A 21357-nucleotide genomic window follows, 5' to 3' on the forward strand; every position below is an offset into this window, starting at 1 on the left:
CCCCGCCTCAAAGTACCATTTTGTGTAAGAACGCATCCCATTGAGCTCCTGACCTCCGCCCAAAGTAACTATATGTATCAGGACACATTGAGCTATCCCCGCCTCAGAGGAGCTCTCTGTGTCAGAACGTAACACGATGTGCCCTCCCCAACTCAAAGTACTTTTCTGTGTCAGAACGCAACACAATGAGCACCCTACTCTCCAACTACAAGTACCTTTCTGTGTCAGAACGCAACGCATTGAGCACCCTACTCTCCAACTACAAGTACCTTTCTGTGTCAGAACGCAACACAATGAGCACCCTACTCTCCACCTCCAAGTACCTTTCTGTGTCAGAACGCAACGCATTGAGCACCCTACTCCCCGCCTCCAAATGGGTTTCTTTGTCAGAACGCATTACATTGAGCACCTTTCAGCCCACCTCCGAGTAGCTCTCTGTGTAAGAACGCGTCACACTATTGCCCCCTTCCCGCCTCCGAGCAGCTTTATGTGTCAGAACACATCACATAGTGGCCCTCCCCACCTCCGAGTAGCTTTCTGTGTCAGGACGCAACACATTGAGTACCTCCCCGCCTCCGATAAGCTATCTGTGTCGGGACGAATCATATTGAGCACACCCGCTTCCCACCTCCGAGTAGCTTTCTGTGTCAGAACGTGTCACGCTGTTTCTGTTTCAGAACGCGTCACACTGTGCCCCCTTTCCCGCCTCCGAGTAGGTCCGGTCAAAACGCATCACATTATGCCCCCCACGGACTCTGGATAGCTTTCCGTGTCAGAACGCAACACATTGTGCAGCCCGCCCCCTTCCCACCTCCAAGGGGCTTTCTGTGTCAGGACGCAAAACATGGAGCCCCCCTCTTTTCAAGCCTCCGAGTAGCTTTTCGTGTCAGAACGCATCACATTTGATCACCATCCCCGCCTCCGAGTAGATTCCTGTGTCAGAATGCAACACATTGTGCACCCCCCCCCCCCCCGCCTCCGGCCTCCGAATAGTGTTCCGTGCCAGGACGCAGCACATTGTGCCCCCTTCCCGCCTCCGAGTACCTTTCTGTGTCAGGACGCAACACCAAGAACACCCCCTCCCCGCCTCCGAGTAGCTTTCCTTGGCAGGACGCAACTCATAGAGCAGAGCCTCCCTGCTTCCGAGTAGCTTTCTGTGTCAGGATGCTCCACATAGAGCAGCCCCCCCCCCCTCCTCTTCGCCTCCGAGTAGCTTTCTGTCTCAGGACACAACACAAAGAGCAGCCACCACTCCCCGCCTCCGCGTAGCTTTCTGTATAAGGACGCATCACATAGAGCAGCCCCCCACCTCCCCGCCTCCGAGAAGCGTTCTGTGTCAGGAGGCAACACAAAGAGTAGCTCTCCCAGCCCTCCCCACCTGCCTTCGAGTAGCTTTCTGTGTCAGAACGAATCACATAGAGCCGCCCCAAGCCCTCCCCGCCTTCGAGTAGCTTCCCCCTCCCTGCCTTCCTGCCTTCTACATGAAAGACAGAAATGCATACGATATTCATTTTATTGAAAAAGTTAATTTTCTAGAGATTTTCAATTGTAGAATGTAATACATAATGGATTTAAACAATGCTTTTGAGTTAAATACATACATGTATATGTAGTTTTTTAATAGCACTATTATAGAAATACTGAATGTAAGTTTCTTGTTTATGAAAATCAAGTACTAAATTAAGATAATAGTTTATAATAGAGTAGCTTATTATGGAAATGGAAGTGAATAAAAATGAAAGTTGAATGTAAGGTAATATGTGATTATAGCATTGTAGACTTTTACAGATCAGTTATAATAATAAATAGCAAATATGACACCTTTGTAAGTATTGTTAAATCATTGTATAATTGTGTTAACTGGTGCAGTGAAGAATGTATAAGAAAGCACTAGCGGATTTAGAGGGGGGCGCATCCGGCGCGCGCCCCCTCTAAAATCGTCAAAGGTTACTTTTTATGTCAATTTAGGAGATAAAAAATAATAAAATACGCCCATAATGCATCATTTCCAACTACAAATTGTTAATTTTTCTTGATTGCTAAACCCTAATCCATCTGCAAACAGTTTATGCCATACACTTTCGGTTCAGAGGGAGGGGTGCATGTCAAAAGGTTGCGCCCCTAAGCTACGCCCCCTCTAACGTTGATTCCTGGATCCGCCCCTGGAAAGTATGAGGTAAAGTTTGGGGACAATGATGGATGCAATATAAAGACTATCACAGGATGGCTTATTTTTTTGAAGAAATGCTAGTGTACATGTGTATAGGATATTGGGTTGATAGATATTAATGCCTGTATTGACAGTTACAACACAAAAACATCATACATACTATTACATATGAAACAAAAATGTCAATAGTCTATGTATTATACACAATTAATGCATACAAATGGTGAAACTTAAGCTTTACTAAGAAGTTTACTTCATGGGTTTGGAAACAGTAAATAGAATGCTTGTCTTTGAAGTTTCATACCAGTCTAGTAATGTTTGAGAAATGAGAAAATGGTTCAGACAAGAACTAAACTGTTCAGAAATTAATATTCAAGCACATATCATGTGTTAATAAAGAAAGTTGGTGTCATGCTAGGCTGTTAAGTTATATTATGACAAATTTTGTGACGTCAGAACTGTTTCGTTTATTATGAAAGTGAACACTTCTTTTTGCTGTCAGTTGAACAACATTTGTCAATCTAGAACAAAGAAGCAAAATCAGTTTTATGAAGATCTTCAGCATTGTGTCATCAGCCAACAGAAACTCCACCATGCCATCCTCCTAGGCGACGCCAATAACCTGAATGCTCTCTTGTTCTCTTTTGCAAGGAGAGCTTAGACTTTCTGCAAATGTTCAAACAAACTATAAATAAATTTAAACCTTTAATTCTTCAATACGCCTATTAAGTAACTAATTTAAACAATGAAATAGAACGCGATTTTGATCATTGTGGCGCTAACGTGAATAACGAGAAAAAGCGAGAATCAAATCGCGCACTCTTTTCCCCTTGATTTTTCATGGTATTTTCGAGCTAAAAACTTAGTTATTTGTTGTCAACATAAAAAAATACGTCAATTTCAGCAATAAACCCTCTGCAACACTATTTATTGACGTTTAGTTGATCATAACCTTTTAACGTGTGTTTAATTTACCGAAAGAGTTGGTCAGCTGTTCGGCTTTTGGACTTTGGTAACTACGTTTGTATGACGGTAAGGTGCAAACATTTCTGGTCGATGATGTGAGGCGTTTTTGAAATAAAAACAGTATTATTTTATTTTTTTGAAACGAAAGAACATTGATCAGAATATGCTTGATCATGAAATGGTTGTTTATAACCGATATTTGTTAACATTCTGACAAACAACGCAGTAACCGAGACACCGTTTCCTAGTTTCACGAGGAACATCCGGTGTTAAACTTCAACGTTTCTTGGTTTAAATTGTGGAATTGCAAGTGGTAAGTACAAATAAAATGTTATTTAATCATTAATGATTGTTTTTAATCAGTATAACACAATCTACAAGCTTGATAAGTAATTTGACAGTACTTTCGCATGGCAATCAAAGTAATTGTCAAAACCCGGAAGTGAATTCTGCGAATTGTTTTGTTGTTACTTACTTGGTCTTACTTGGTCTGTAAGGGCAATTTTATAGCCCCGAAGGCTAAATAGATACCCTTGCATCTTCTTCAGTAAACTGTCTCCACTTCCGGGTTTGTATCTCAGTAACTTTGTCTTAGTATATTGATGATATGTCAAAGCGGTTGGGTCGCCAAAGCTTATCGAGATTTGTTTTAAATGTAAGCAATGTTGTGCTGTTAACCAGTTCTCCTGGTAAATTATTCCAAGTAGAAACTGTTCTTATTCCAAATGCATTCATTCTTCTTCCTTTCTTGGCTTGTCTCTGATTCAGTTTTAGATTATGTCCTCTGGTACCAACATTTTCAGCAAATGTGAAGAAATTATTTATATCAATGTTGTCAATATTGTGCACTATTTTGTAAACCTGGATTATATCATATCTTTTACGTCGGTATTCGAGAGTTGTAAGATTTAATTCACACAAACGTTTCTCATACGTCAACCCTTTTAGCTCAGGAACAAGTCTTGTAGCTCTGCGTTGGACATTCTCTATGATCTGCTTACACTTCTTTGTTGTAGGGTAATAAACTAAATTTCCATAATCCAAATGTGATCTTATCAGTGCCTTGTACAGAGTTAAGAATAGGTCCTTGTTCATGTACGTAAACTTTCTTCTAACTAGACCAATTATACTATTTGCTTTGTTAGCTATATTGTTTATGTGTTGATCAAAGTTCAAATTTGATGTGAATAATATTCCCAAGTCTCTCTCTTGATTATCTCTAGTCAGTTCGTGAGTCTCACCATTTGTATCACTCATTGTATAAGTATTTATCAATTTTTCATTACCATATGTCACTACTTTACACTTATCTATGTTGAATTTAAGCAGCCACTTGCTACTCCACTCACACAAATTGTCAATGTCATTTTGAAGTTGGTCTTGATCCTTATTGGATCTTATCTCACTATAAACCTTGCAATCATCTGCAAAAAGCTTACACAGTCCTCTTAAAACTTCTGGTATATCATTAACGAAGATAATAAACAATATCGGACCTAAAATAGATCCTTGTGGAATACCAGATAGTACTTTACTCCATTTTGAGGTACATCCATTTACATTGACACGCTGCAGTCTATTTGATAGAAAATTTCCTAGCCACTTCAATAGATTTCCTGATATACCGTAAGCTTCAACTTTCTGTAACAGTCTTCTGTGTGGTACTGAATCGAAGGCTTTCTGGAAGTCTAAATATATTGTATCAACTTGAATATCATTGTCTATTGCTTCTGTCCACTCTTCAAGCACCGACAAGAGCTGCAACACTGTATTTCTATTCTTCCTAAAACCGAACTGACAGTCAGACAGCAAGTTATTATAATCCAAATGCGCAACAAGCTTTTCTCTTACAAGCCTTTCTAAAATTTTACAGATACAGGATGTCAAAGAAACTGGTCTATAATTTCCAGGGATAGACTTATCTCCTTTTTTAAATATACAAGTAACGTTTGCCTTTTTCCAATCGCTTGGTACGTCTCCCGTAGACATCGACTTCACAAACAAGTCATACAATGGTAAATACAGTTCCTCAGCACATTCTTTCAAAAAGTAAGGATGGCAACTATCTGGGCCGCATGATTTGGAAGTATTCAATGTTTTCAAAATCTTTAACACATTGTCTGCACTAAAGTGTACATCATGAATAAAATTTTCTTTATCAACCTTCCGACTGAAATTGGGCAATTCTTCATTCCCTTCTGTAGTAAACACAGATGAAAAAAAGTCATTTAATACTCTAGCTTTCTCTGCATCACCAGTTATAGTATTCCCTTCCTTATCTTTTAAATCTGCAATTGGGGTTTTACTTTTAGTCTCTCCTTTAATAAAACTCCAAAACGACTTTGGAGACTTTTTGGTACTTTCCACAACACCTTTCTGGTACTTTTTCTTTGAAAAACGAATGGCTGTAGTTACCTGATTTCTAGCTCTACAATATTCCTGATAGTCTACATAACTACGTGAAAATGTAAATCTTTTCCATAAATGGTATTTCTTTTTAAGTTTCCTAAGACAATAATAGTCCATCCATTTGGGCTTGATTATTCCTTTCTTAATACTTGATTTTGGTATGTATGTATCTATACAGTGACCTATATGTCCTAGAATAAATTGCCATGCATCATCGACATTCATGTCCTTTATATCTTGCCACGAAACTTCTGACAAATATTTACGTATTTCTTCATAACTTCCTTTATAAAATTTTGGATAATTTGACTCTTCTCGTCTTCTTTCAATTTCACATGGTAATTTAAAGATCATACCAATATGGTCACTAGCACCCAAGCTATTACAATACTTGATGTCTTCAACCACCGACAGATTATCCGTAAAAATTAGGTCTAAACAGCTGGGCTCTTGTCCATCTCTGTACCGGGTAAAATTGTCAACATGTTGTGCTAGGAAGTTATCTCTAATACACTCCAAAAACAGAAAAGACGGATGGGTTTCACTCTTATTAACTGTCCAGTCACTCCAATCAATTTCTGGAAAATTGAAATCTCCAAGTATCATCAGCTTTTTGTAGTTTAAATTTGCTGCAGTTGATATAAGATCATTCAATTTCTTATAATTGTCCACACTACAATTTGGTGATTTGTAAACTGCACCTATGAGTATTTTGTCCATATTTTGCAATCTTATTTCACACCAAACAGATTCTAAGAAGTCACAATTTTTCAATACTTGACAATAGTCTGCTGGAATGTCATTTCTAATGTAGATAAAAACTCCCCGACTGTTTTCTTTAATATTACTGGTAAAACACTGGAAACCTCTCAGTTGATATTGACTACTGTGAATGCTTATTGCCATCATTGACTTTGGAAAAGTTTCTGTAATAACAATTATGTCTATATTTCCTTCAACCACAATTGTCTCCAATTCATCAATCTTGTTCAGTAAACTGTCAGCATTTGTATAATATATTCGAAACTCTTCTCCACTTTTCTTCTGATCAAGGTCATCAAATAAGTCTGCATCAAAAGATAGGTCAATGGAGTCATCATCCTGAACAGTATCCGCAGAAAACAGTACAGTTGAGTCAGAATCAGAATTGGAACTAGACGCCTGACAAGCCTCAGCCTCAGAATACAAAAAAGTCGATTCAGATTCATAATTAGGAGTGTCACTCACCTCAATACTTTGATCTACATCCACTTCAATGTTCATCAGCTTTGTTTTATCAACAGTACTATTTTCAATTCTATTACCACTCTTTCTCTTTGAAGAAATTAAAGCGTTATCATGCAAGCATGATTCTTCATCTCTCTGACTAGAATTATCACTATTAGAACACAATTTCTTGTCTCTTGTTGAACTTATATTGTAACTTATAACACTTGAACTTTTAGAACAATTAACTGGAACATATTTACATATATATTTCTCTCCATCATGGTCATTGTCCGCCACCCCCGCCTCTCCCAGAATGGGAGGGGGGAAAGATTCTACCACCCTGACTTGCAGAATAACTGTGATCTCTGCCAGGCAACTTCACAATTCTCCCCTTTCTTATCGCCAAATTCCTCTCTCCTTCTTTTTCCCGTCTTCTCTTTTCTTGTCGCAAATGAAACGCTTCCTTCCTCTGCACTTGAGTAAGGTCAGGCGTGATAAAGACTCTTGAGTATTTCTCATTGTTTTTAAGCCCACTAGCTCTGCTCAGTACTTTCCTCTTTACATCAAAATCTCCGACAGTAAATCTAACAGGTCTGGGTTTGTCCCTATCCTCTGACATCTTCCCCAGTCTCACTACATTTTCAACTTCAATCCCCAAGTTTAACGTACCATTAAGGATGTCCAACACAGTGTCCAGGTCTTCTTCTTTCTTTTCAGTTTCCTTCAGTTGATGGATCACAATATTTAATTTCTTCTCCTCAATCTCTTTTTCTTCAAACTTCATCTCATTAAGCACTTGTCTAATCATTTCCTTATCACATCCATTTGTTTCTTTCTCAAGGTTCTCCATTCTAATTTCCATGTCCGAGAGTTTTGCCATGATTCTAGTGGCTGTCGGCATGGCTATCCTGCAATGCGAGCAATGCCAGAGAACACTAGATTCCTTCCCTATGTCATTGAATAGAGATGACTTCAATTTAGAACACTTCAGGCAGAATGAGTTTTCACAGAAGTTGCAGTTTATGCACTTAAATTTTGGTCCAAACTCAGCTTGGCAATCTAAACATGCGCTCGGCTGCGACGACATGACGATATTTCAAGTAATTTACCCAAAATAAAATTAATCCAGAAAATTTTGATTAAGTAAACACAACAATAGATGATTCTTCTTCAATATTACAGAGTTACTTTGCCAAAAAACACATTTTGAAACCCGATGCTTTTAGATATTCAGCAACCGATAATGACAGCCAAGGTTTAAATGTTAAACGTTGTCACAGGCTTCGACGGTACCTTATGAAAAAGAATATATTCAAAATGATGATCCAGATTTTGCAAATGAACAACTTTAACTTGACAATCTTTATTATAAATGAATTTGTGCAGTCTTCTCAAAGTCAAAATATAAAAGATTCAAATGAAAGGTCAATTTTATGTTTGATAAATAATGATGATTTTGATTGTGAAATGAACAAGAGTCTGATAGTGGACATGATGTTTCTGAGACTTATTTCAACGATGATTTATTACTTTGTAAAATAATTATGATGGTACTCTGAGAACTGAAGATGTCAAGGAGATTCAAAATGTAAACAAACTGCAGTGTGCATACTACAATCATTTGAATGTTACTGAATAACGGTTCGGATCACCCGTTTTCATAAAGTAAAATACTATTTGATTTTTTATTTGCTATCATTATTGTCTTTGAAGGTGCTGAACCATGTAGCCATGATGTGCACTACCACTACTCATGGGATTTTGCCCAGCAAGTCCACTATCCACATCATGCCAACAAGTTGGGCCGATATATTTCGCCACCCCACAGAAGTGTCATGTGTTTCGCATGTGTGCCTTAGGTTCAGCTTTGTTTTTATGGTAAGATGTCACTCTGAATTAAACATGGAGTAACAGAATAAGACAGATCTTATACAATAATGATATGTACCTGTAAAAATTGTCTTTCCAAGTCAGAATTAATTTTTTAGGTTAGATTTTTTATGTTGTCAGCTTTGTATTCCTGTTCAAAAACTTTTACCTTGGCCATACTTAGAAATCCTTTTAAAAGATTCAACGTAAACAAGTTTAAAAACACTCTTGATCTTAGCTTGGATTTTAAAAATGAATTTTAATTAGAAATAAAGATCTGTAAAAGTAATACAGCTATCTGTTAGTGTCATTTTGGGTTGTCTACATTATCTTCTTGCAGACTATTTCAGTACAATTTTATTATTATTTGTGAAATCAATTAAAGGGGCTATACACCATATGATGAAATAGCGGGAAAAAAAGAAGAAAATTGTCGAAAACTGACATAAACTTGGTATCAATGAGTACAATGCATTGAAACTAACTACATGTAACTGAAGTACCACATAGTAAAAATACAATTATATATTTGCAGTTTTTTCGTATTGTACCATTAAAAAAGATTACTAGGTATGTATACCTAGTAGAATTCATTTGTATGCGTGATTGGCTTGTCGATGTTATCACCTGATATTACCAAGTTAGGTATATAGCTTAGATATTCCAAAGGTTTAGAGTAAGCCTTCGTAGCACAGTAGATACAACATTGGACTGCAATTTTGGTGAATCCGGATCGAACATTTACATTTTGGTATCTTTTTTACAATTATGATATCAAAGAGTAAAACATTTTATTAAATAATTGTCCTGAGATTTGTTACAGAAAAAAACTGTTTTTGGTGCCAATCTGGTGTATAGTCCCTTTAACAATAGTTAACATTTATTTGTACAGGAAAGTAGACATTTTATCTGGTGGACGAGGCCGAATTGCCGGGGAAAGGAAGTGACAGTGTCGTGAGCCTGGCCCACCACTACTTTCAGCACTATGGTGTCGGTGAAAAACATGCTGAGGTATTTAGTGCTTCACCCATTTAAATTATCTATAGAATTTTAATGGATTAAAGGTTCTAACAGCTTATGCAAACTTTATCCTTATTGCTGAGAAGAGATTATGAGAATCAATACTGGTTGAGAAGCAGTTTCCGACAGTTTTTAAACGTTTTTATTGAATTATTTAAACGTGTTTAAATATCTACTAAAATTGTTAATATTTTATATAACTACAGCTCAAGCTGCTATTGTCGATATATTTCTTACATGTGTGACGTCACATAAAGTGTATCTAATAGGGGCGCAAAGAGGGTACTTACACTGTTCTGATTAGCTTATGATGAGAAGCAGTTTCCGACAATTTGAATGCGGGGCATATTTAAGGTGCCTGTTGTGTGTTTTTATTATCCGTTTATTTAATAAAGTAAATATAAGACTGTAATAAGAGAAATGTTATTTAATTTTTCAGCATTTACGATAAATTTAAACCTTAAAATTTACGACATTCAATTCATACTCGAAAATCAGGCAGAGACTGAATATCAATGATTTTTTTATTCATTTCTGATGGAAACTTGTGTTTGTTTACATTTAAGTGAATGTGGATGCGAAACAAGCATGACACCAGTGTTCACAAATATGTACACAATGATCATCGTTTGTATAAGTTAATTAAGGAAAACCTTGTAGCTATTCATAGATATGCAAATTAGGTTCACACGCATGCGCAATACACTGCGGGTGCAGATCCCCCACGTGCAAGTTTGTGTACAAAATGAAAAATAAACATTAAACATTTCATAATTATAAAAGTTTCTTACGTGTCTCGGTAAGAATTTCAACTTTAGATTGCCTAGTTACCATATAGTTGAATTGCAGTACCTTCTTTATGAAGATCTAAGGAAGGTACGCGAAAAAGCGATTTGTCGGAAACTGCTTTCCGTCGGAAACTGCTTCTCAACCAGTAGTGAATATAAAAGATGATGAAACTTAACATATTTTACACCATGAAACACATTCTTACTCAGATTTTTTTTCCATTTCACATTTGATGATTGATAACGATTGGATATTTGGATTCAACCATGGCTTATGAAATGTGTCCATCAATATAACATTGCTTTCTTCATGTACTGCATATAGCTTAAAAAAGAAAAAAAAAATGTATTAAATTTTCCAGGTTTATTTCGATAATGCTGTCGGCCAAAACAAGAACAATGCTGTGCTTTGGTATGCCATGTGACGTGTAATGACAGGTAAGTTTTCTTATCTGTTAATAATTGTTTGTCTGATTTTTTAGGACAAATGCACTGTCTTTTGAAATCAATCACATCATTGATATCTGCGATTGGTGCTTTAATTTTAAAGGATGCAGAACTGGATGAAGTTCAAGTGTAGTTGGCAGTAATTTGATATGAGGAATATGTTAACTAAATAAACATATGTTAACACTCCATTATTGTAAGATTTATATGTCTTGAAAACTTTATTATACCCTAGTTAAAATCATTTGCTTAGTTATATTTTTTGTGAATATAGATAAGTTTTATTTACACTAAACAGATCTTCCAACAATTTTCAGGATTGCATGAGAGTGTAACACTAAACACTATGTTGGCTGGGCACACCAAATTTGCTCCTGACTGTCACTTCGGCAACTGGAAGGTCCAGTGGCCATGTTGTAATGCCGAGAATCTTCAAGAAATTGCCCACACTGTTTTCACCTCTTCAAAGTCCGGCCACAACATCCCACACTTGGTTTATGACCCTCAACAGCCAATCACAGTTCACAGTTGGAAATCATTCCTAGATACATATTTCAAAACTCTAAAGAATATTACCAAATACCACCATTTCTATGTATCAAAACATAAACCAGGAGTTTAGTATGCAAAGAGTTTGTAGATTCCTCAGAAATTGAAGTTATTCTTTTGAGGATGAGTCCAGAATGTGGTGTTTTGCCTGAAATAAAGCACGCAACGTGCCTAGATGCTGCACGTCAATCGTACCTTCAAGATTCTTTTGGTCCATTCTTTAGATCTGAGTCATCAAGATCTGCAGTATGCTCTAAACCAACTCTGTGTAAAGTCGAAGTTTACTCATTTGTTGGTGAAATGTTGATTGTAGATCAAATGTTTGTGGCAAATATGAAAGAAATGAGTAAAAAATGGCATTATCACATGTAACCATAGCAACAGGCTGTTGTTTTATGTAGTTCTTTTATGTCATTTTGTACATATAATGAGCAATGTGTACTCTTTGTGTCTATGAATTAGTTTATGTGTTAGCTATAACAGACAGTTAAGTTAGTATTTCGGCATGGACACTGCATTTAAAATAAGAACATTTTTAGTGGACATTGTTTTCAAACTGGCTTACCAATGTGTAACAGAATGATCCATATCTTTTGATTTCTTTGTACAAAAATGACTAGAAACTTTAGTTGTTATACCTAAGATACTTGGTATCATTTACATGCCAATAACTTAAAACGCATTGTATATTGAGAACACATTATTTGTGGCAGACTTTGAAAATGATTGGAAATAGCATTTTCATTAGTAACCATAGCAACCGATTTTTGCTTTGACCTTTGTGGCCAATTTCTATGTCATTATATACATTAGCAATGTGTACTTGCTATTTTAATGTTGAAGTTTATGTAACACTAGTAAAGATAAGTGATATATTTAAACAGGTATCTTGACATATATATAATATTTAAAATAAGAACAGTTTTGTTCACATTGTTTTTTTATCCCTGTGTTTCATAATGTTTCATATGTTTTATAACTTTTGTGAAATTTAAAGTGAAACTTTAGAGTTAATTTCTGTAAATACTTAGTATCATAAAGATGTCAATAACTTGTAAATAAAAAAAATTATGCGGACTTTCAAAAATGATTGGTAATAGCATTTTCATAAGTAACCATAGCAACTGAATTTTGTTTGACCTTTGTTGTAAGTTTCTTTATCATTATGGACATTAGCAATGTATACTTGTTATTTTCCTTTTGTAGTGTATGTGATACTAGTAAAGATAGTTTTATATTTTAATATTTTGACTTGTGTACTTCATTCAAAATAAGAACAGATTTAGCGAACATTTCGTTCAAATTGTGTTAAAGCTCTCTGTTACGAAATGTTCCATATCCATTGTTGTTTTTTAATATTTGACTGACTAGTTCAGATTTTATTTCTGCAATTGCTTGGTATCATAAAAATGTCAATAACTTAAAACACAACTTTATGAAAAACATTATTTTTTGAGAAACATTTAGAAAATGAGTGAAAATGGCATTATCAATAGTTACCATAGCAACCAAATGCACTTATGAACTTTTCGTTAACTTTTGTAATCAAACTATGAGTGCTTATTGTTTCTATGCTAAAACTTATATGTTACATGTAAATAGTCCTTGACATGATACTTATCTGACATGGATATTTCATTCTAAATAAACACATTAGACCATACATTTTGTTCATTTCGATTTCTACACCCGTGTTATGAAAAGTACTATATTTTTTTAGTTTTTGTGAATTTTGACTTGAAACTTTGGATTTTTGTTCTAGAAATACTTGGCATCATAAAGGTTACAATATCTCAAAATGTCATTTTTGGGCCAGAATAATCATATTCCCATTCCCATCCATTAATACATTTTGAGTTAAAGGCAAGATATTGAATTGTGTTTTATTTGGCAATATGTTTTCATAATTACATGTGAAAATGTATTTTGATTTGTTGACTTGTTAATAAATTATCATCTAGACCTACATGAATATGAATTTTAAGTAAAATGGAAATTATTGAATAGTTTTTGAAACATCAAGGATGCTTGTTGTTAATATTATGAACTGGCAGAGACAAACTGATGGATATAGCAGATACAATATTGTAATTATATCATGGTGAGGGGAAAAGATGTTCAGGTCAATCTTGAGGTGGCTAGGCTTAAATTACCTGTATGGAACCTAAATTGGTTCTTGTAGTTGATGTTGATGATTTGTAGGTGTTGGCAACGACATCAGTAATGTACAACATCAGTAAAAGTCTCACGGCCTCACATCACTCTGCTTTGCATGAAGCCTTAGTGTGAGGTGTGCTTGTCAAGGCTTATCACCAGAAGGTCACATCCTTATTGCGTGCATTGACAAGATGAGATGAGCTTCTCCCTACATTAAAACACCGGAATGAAATGCAATATAACCTGTCTAATTTACTGTACAGAAATACAATAAACTATATGCAAGCACTATAAGAATGTAAAATGATAATCATATGAATAGACTGTACGCTCATTGAATGGGATAAAGGCATTCAGTAATCTGATATGGACATTTTGGTATTTAGATATCATTTCATTCGTTTATTCAAATATAGAGGTAATTTCGACAGTAAGTGCATTTTAGAAATGTATGAAATATGTATGAAATATGAAAGATTCCATAACTGGATGATTTTGCCAGCAACTGACACCATTGTTTTCTGTTGTGACTGATGAGCCACCTTGAGCTTCAGAGGATGAACAATGGCCTGCTAAAGGTGCATGTGCTGTAGAGGCATAACAAACAAACAGCCGTTTCAAGGACTTTGAATTATTTTGGAGAATGAGGAATCAGCTTTCCGAATAATGTCTCTAGATGGTGGAGAGCAAACATCTTTTAACATGCTGAATTAAGTATCATCATAGACCTTAGCCAAGATGATATAATTGCCATCACTAAAAGTCATCTTGGCTCCCATAATATACCACGTTCCCACAGGCAACAACTTTGACTTCCAAAAGACAGGGGTATGACCTACTTGATTTTTCAAGGGCTTTTTGATGGAGGAACACTGCAAGGAAGTATGTTGCATTTAAAAATGATATTGTGTATTAAATGAATTAATTACAAATAATCAGCACAAACCAAGGACCTTTTTATATCAAAATTGAAGAATATGAGGGTCATTTGTAGTGCTACATATATGTAACATACTACATGACTGTGTGCTACAGAACCATTAATTGCTTTATTAATTTTAAAGTCAAAACAGTTCTTATACAGACTAATACATGTACATTATGTAATAGAATTTTATACAAGACCTATAGTCGGGTAAAAGTGTGAAGAAAATGTGCACATTTTGTTAAGATTTTGCAACTTGGTACACTTGCAGAAAATATAAATATGATTGAAAAAAGTTCAGGACCCACTCTGTGTTCATCCAATATGGCCGCGAAAATTCAAGATGGCCGCCATCACCCTTAATATTTTAAATAGGAACTGTCGTAAATAAATGTTTGTTTTATTATATGCTTTCTGGTGATTTATAGAGATTTATCAGTGAAATAAAATGATATTTCACTGTTTCAAACGGTGGAATAACATTCTGATTTTTTTCCATATTTTGAAATTTTAGCCCACTCTTACTTCAAATCAAACGTCAGCGCACAGGGTTGGGACCCAATTTCAACTGCGTCATTTCCGAAATGACATTACGTCCGCATGCAATTTGGCGCTCATTTCTGAATAACTACAATTAAATGTCATGTTTTATATTTTTTAGGCATATTATAAAAAAATAAGTAATTTATCTATTTGGACTTCTTTGAGGCTCATATGCTATCAAAATGGAATGCTAAAATTCCAAATACATTAAATTATGAAAGCTATCACACTCCTGTTCAACTGATACTTTGTAAGCTATGCACACATTCTTGATTCTTATTTTTGTTAAGAATGAAAAAAAACGTCAATTCGTGCAGTTTAAATGTTTTCTGACAGGATAACATTTTTTATTTCTCTCAAAATACTGCAACACAATATCGCTGAGTGAATAAGAGTACATTAAAAACAGATATCGTTATCTTAGCTTCATCAGAATGTCTACTATGTTCTTTTCAACACAAACTAATGGATTTTATTAAAAAGATCGCTGTTATCAAATACCACATAAACAAGTCCAAAAATTACCGGCGGTGCAAATTTTCACATGATGCAAAATTTCTTTCGACAAAGCGTTATCAGATATCTCGATTCGGTTAGAAAAAATATTTATGGGTTATTTGACGGTGTCAAATTTGGAAATTGGTTCGCGCTTGCTGCTTAGTTTTGAAAACGGGAACCAACGGGAACCAATTGATGACAGCCTCGCGAAAAGTAGCATACCTATTAACGGTACTGCTGTGGCAGTACAAAGTAAAATAAAACTAGTCATATATAACATTTACAGCAAGTGTTAACGTCCATGGTTTATTCATCATTATGTTCCTGAAGAATCAAAATAAGCAGTTCTGAATCTGGTATCGGCGGATTATTGTTTTAACATTATGTTTATATAATAATAATAATAATAATAATAATAATTGATTTTTCTTACTTTGTATCGTGATATTGTTTGAACGTTAACACATGTGTCTTTTAATTCAATTCCTCAACACTGCAGCTTTGGGCCTTTATACTATTGGAATTTGATTCTATAAGTGGATCTTGCAAAAATGGCTTGTGTGGGTTTTCAACTGATGAAAACAAGATAAATATAATATGTTTTTATATAATTACCCGATACCAGGATGTCCCAGTACAATGAATAGAGAACATTAAATTGCGCATTTGACTTACCATAGTATCGAACAAACCAAGGTTGTCAACGAATGCTATTTTTTTATTTGATTTATTAAGTTCTGGTTTAAAAATATTTTTTAAATGATTCCAAATAAGGAAAATAGAGTCGGGTGTCTATAATGCACCAGTCAATTGTAACCACGGCCCCCACAAGTCCGGGTGTACTATACCGGGGATAGCCGGGGAAATGGGCCGTGTTTTTACCTTCCAGGTAGCCCCGCAGAGCCGGGTGAGTGTTGTGGTTTTGTCTCTGCGCCAGAAATAGCAGGGAATGTGCCTTACCTAGGGTCCCTGGGGTGCGGGTGCATTTGGCGGGGATTTTACCAGCAGTTCGGACCGAAAGTCAAAGTCCTCGCAATTTTCCGGACCTGGGGGGGTGGGGGTTGGTAACAGTTGAATGGGGCATAAGAGATTTGATATCAGTATTTCAAAACAGCCATTCATGAACTTCAGAGGTGTTCTATTATGTTAGATGGATATTTCGTCGTCATCATCATCATCATCATCATCATCATCATCATCATCATCATCATTATCATCATCATCATCATCATCAATCATCATCATCATCATCATCATCATCATCATCATCATCATCATCATCATCATCAACATCAAATCATCATCAATATCATCATCATCATCATCATCGTCGTCGTCGTCGTCGTCATCATCATCATCATCATCGTAATAATCATCATCATCATCATCATCATCATCATCATCATCATCATCATCGTCATCATCATCATCATCGCCACCAACACAACCACCACAATCACCTTTACCCTTATAAGCCTTATTACTTATGGTTGCATCGGGCTACCAAAGGTTTAACCTGCATATTTTAAATAAACTACATGAAATGGCTTAATACCTGGCGTCCATAATTATTTATGTACGGGTTACCTAAACAACTTTAATGTCCTATTATATTATCTCGTCTATGAATGCTTTGCAAATGATAGTTATTTTTTGTAAACCATTGCATTCAAAATCATGCATCCGACAGAGCTTATGACGCTTATTCAGGCATTGAATTTCATTATCAAACAGTTTACAGAAAGATTATATAGCGATACAAGACTGCCATACAGACTGCCATATTCCCCTCCGAGTTAAAAACAGTATCAACGTTACGAAAAAGGATACCATTAAACAATTGACACAGGGCAATAACTAAACAAATACTGCTCCCAGAGATATAGTTTCTGAGCACGACACTTCCCCTAAATGAGATATATCTATTGATGAAGTTTGAAGTTAATACCTGAAAGACTTTTCAAGTTATGAAGACAAACATTACGTATGAAAATTAACAAAGGGTATAACTTAAACATACTTCACTTAAAGTTATGGTTCCTGTGCACTGCACTTCTACTCGATGAAGTATATCTGTATTTGAAGTTTGAAGTTAATACCTCGAAAACTCTTCAAGTACTACTCAAGACAAAAGATAAGTATGAAATTTTACAAAAGGAAATAATTTCAAAATACTGCACCCAGAGTTATGACTCTTGTGTACTGCACTTCTCATGATTGCGATCTTTCTGTATATGAAGTTTGAAGTAAATACCTCAAAGTCGTTTCAAGTTATGCGTCAGACAAAAAAGTATGAACATTAGCGTTTAAAAGTTTAAAGTCAATAACGGAAAAAAATTAGTCATGCCACACACACACGCATACACGCACACACACACACGCGCGCGCCATATACGCTTACCATAACTATATCCCTTTCGCCTTTCGGCAGAGGATAAACAGGGGGTCGAATGTACTGAGCTAGCCAAAAATATCACATGATGTGAATGATGTGATTTCATGATATGCGTAAATAAACTGTATAATTGTGAAATTTAATGCCTGCATCCGGGTCACTTTATGTCTGATCCATGGTTTTGAAAGTGCTGTACAAAAAAATAAATCATTTGCAATGCATTTATAGACGCAACCACAAGAATGTACAAATATAAAGAATATTCAGGTTACTAAGGTATCCTGCCCATAATAAGTTTAGGCCCATTCCATTTAAAATAAGTTACTGATTTAGGTTACTTTTGGAGAGCATTCCGCAGGTATACTGACATAAAAATAATTTAGTAGGTATAGTAGGGGACACATACACCTACCACCCTAAATAGGTTACCACTCTGGAAAACTCGTTAACTTGTTTAAAGCACTTTCAAAGTATGCCAAAATTCAACAAAAAACGACACAATATACGTTTTCCGCCTAATCTGGTACTCACCAGAAAAGTTAAGGCGGAGTACCACCTAGTAGGCATTTTAGGGGACAAGAAAGCCTACCATTCCATATAGGTTAACATACTGGGAAAACTTAATAACTCGCTGAAAACACTTTGAAAGTACTCCGAAATTGAACAAAAATCAATACAAAAACCGTTTTTTCGTCTGGATCTGGTACTCACTAGATAAGTTTAGGCGAAGTAACACCTAGTAGGATTGGTAGGGGACCCGAACGTCTACCACCCAGTATAGGTCACTATACTAAAAAAAAACTCGTAAACTCGTTTAAAGCACTTTTACAGTACGCAAAAATCCAACGAAAATCGACACAATGATAATATCTATAATCGTGTGTTGACGACGAAGACTACATACTCACCTGCGTGTTGACGACAACGACAACGTCAACACCTGTTCGTCGATGAGAACGAAACACGCCCATAATTAGAAGTTGACGACGAAGACTATGCACTCACCCGTATGTTGCCGATGACGACGACAACAACAAAACCTGTTCATTGCAGACAACGAAAGACGCCCATAATTGTGTGCTGACGACGAAGACTACACACTCACCTGTATGTTGACGACGGCAACACTTGTTCGTTGAAGTCAAGGAAGACGCCCATAATTGTGTGTTGACGACGAAGACTATGCACTCACCTGTATTTTGACTACGACGACCACGCCAAGACCTGTTCGTTGACGACAACGAAAAAAGCCAAACATTGTGTTTTGACGACGACGACTACACACTCACCTGTATTTTGACTACGACGACCACGCCAACACCTGCTGTGCGTTCAGTAGGGCGAGCGTTTTCCTAACGCAAGCAATCTGTTCTGTTTTGTATCCCTGTTGCAACGCATCGCATACACTGCAAGCGGGGAACCAAACAGCAAACGTTCGCCGCAAACATGCTTACTGAACTCATGTCTGTTCGTTGAAGACAACGAAAAACGCCCATAAGTATGTGTTGACGACGAAGACTTTGCACTCACCTGTGTGTTGACGACGACGCCCATGCCAACACCTGTTCGTTGAAGTCAAGGACACATCCATAAATGTGTTTTGACGACGAAGACTATGTACTAACCTGTGTGTTGACGACGACGCCCACGCCAACACCTGTTCGTTGAAGACAAGGAGACGCCCATAAGTGTGTGTTGACGACGGATACTATGCACTCACCTGTGTGTTGACGACGACGCCCACGCCAACACCTGTTTGTTGAAGACAAGGAGACGCCTACAACTGTCTGTTGACGACGAAAACTTTGCACTCACCTGTGTGTTGACGACGACGCCCACGCCAACACCTGTTCGTTGAAGACATGGAGACGCCTGCAACTGTCTGTTGACGACGAATCTATGCACTCACCTGCGTGTTGACGACGACGCCCACGCCAACACCTGTTTGTTGAAAACAAGGAGACGCCTACAACTGTATGTTGACGACGAAAACATTGCATTCACCACGCCAAAACCTGCACGACGACCACGCCAAAACCTTTTAGTTGAAGACATGGAAAAAACCCAAAATTGTTTGTTGACGACGACGCCCACGCCAACACCTGTTTGTTGAAGACAAGGAGACGCCTACAACTGTATGTTGACGACGAAAACTTTGCATTCACCACGCCAAAACCTGCACGACGACCACGCCAAAACCTTTTAGTTGAAGACATGGAAAAAGCCCAAAATTGTTTGTTGACGACGACGTCCACGCCAACACCTGTTTGTTGAAGACAAGGAGACGCCTACAACTGTCTGTTGACGACGAAAACTTTGCACTCACCTGTGTGTTGACGACGACGCCCACGCCAACACCTGTTCGTTGAAGACATGGAGACGCCTGCAACTGTCTGTTGACGACGAATCTATGCACTCACCTGCGTGTTGACGACGACGCCCACGCCAACACCTGTTTGTTGAAAACAAGGAGACGCCTACAACTGTATGTTGACGACGAAAACATTGCATTCACCACGCCAAAACCTGCACGACGACCACGCCAAAACCTTTTAGTTGAAGACATGGAAAAAGCCCAAAATTGTTTGTTGACGACGACGTCCACGCCAACACCTGTTTGTTGAAGACAAGGAGACGCCTACAACTGTATGTTGACGACGAAAACTTTGCATTCACAACGCCAAAACCTGCACGACGACCACGCCAAAACCTTTTAGTTGAAGACATGGAAAAAGCCCAAAATTGTTTGTTGACGACGAAGACCGCGGCAACACCTGTTCGTTGAAGACAAAGAAGACGCCCATAATTGTGTGTAGACGACGAAGACTACACACTCACATATGTGTTGACGACATCATGCAATACATTAATTTGTATATAACTATGTATGTGTATGGTTGTGGCTGTACGTGTAGCCTTTATAGTGACTTTTGTGCAAACAAATTCTTTCAGGAATTCAACAGTGAACGGTTTCGATGGTTTTAAAAAGTAATGTTGTTATAGTATGCGCCTTGAAGTGTATGTTCTAGTTTTTTTATTGCTCTTCTGGAAAAAACGAACACGGCATTTAAAGATAAGTTTCAGTATATCTTGAGTACATTTAACATTTATAATTATGCAGTTTTTGGGATTTTTTAATAACCTTTTCTGTTTGGTGAAGAAATAGCTCAATGTATAGTTATTGCCTTTAAGTATTAAGTATTATTAAACTTAAATTAATTCAAAATAATGATATAACAATTGACACTACACAAATGTGTAGCTATTCTATCGCTAAAGTATGTTTAAGTTTTAATACTCAATTGATATATGAAAAGGTGTTTGCATCCGCTTGTTTGCTTCATTAACTTAAATTTCATCTACCTCTATTTCCATTGACGCTCGGAGTTTACTTATTTGCAAGAGGATAAAA

The 21357-nt window shown here is 36.7% G+C and overlaps 1 pseudogene; it reads left to right on the forward strand.

Moving 5' to 3' along the window:
* The first annotated feature begins 7839 nt into the window (after positions 1 to 7839).
* LOC128204470 (uncharacterized) lies at positions 7840 to 13090 on the forward strand (annotated as a pseudogene).
* The last annotated feature ends 8267 nt before the right edge of the window (positions 13091 to 21357 follow it).

The sequence above is a fragment of the Mya arenaria genome, chromosome 10 (assembly GCF_026914265.1).
Source record: "Mya arenaria isolate MELC-2E11 chromosome 10, ASM2691426v1".
NCBI classification, from domain to species: domain Eukaryota; kingdom Metazoa; phylum Mollusca; class Bivalvia; order Myida; family Myidae; genus Mya; species Mya arenaria.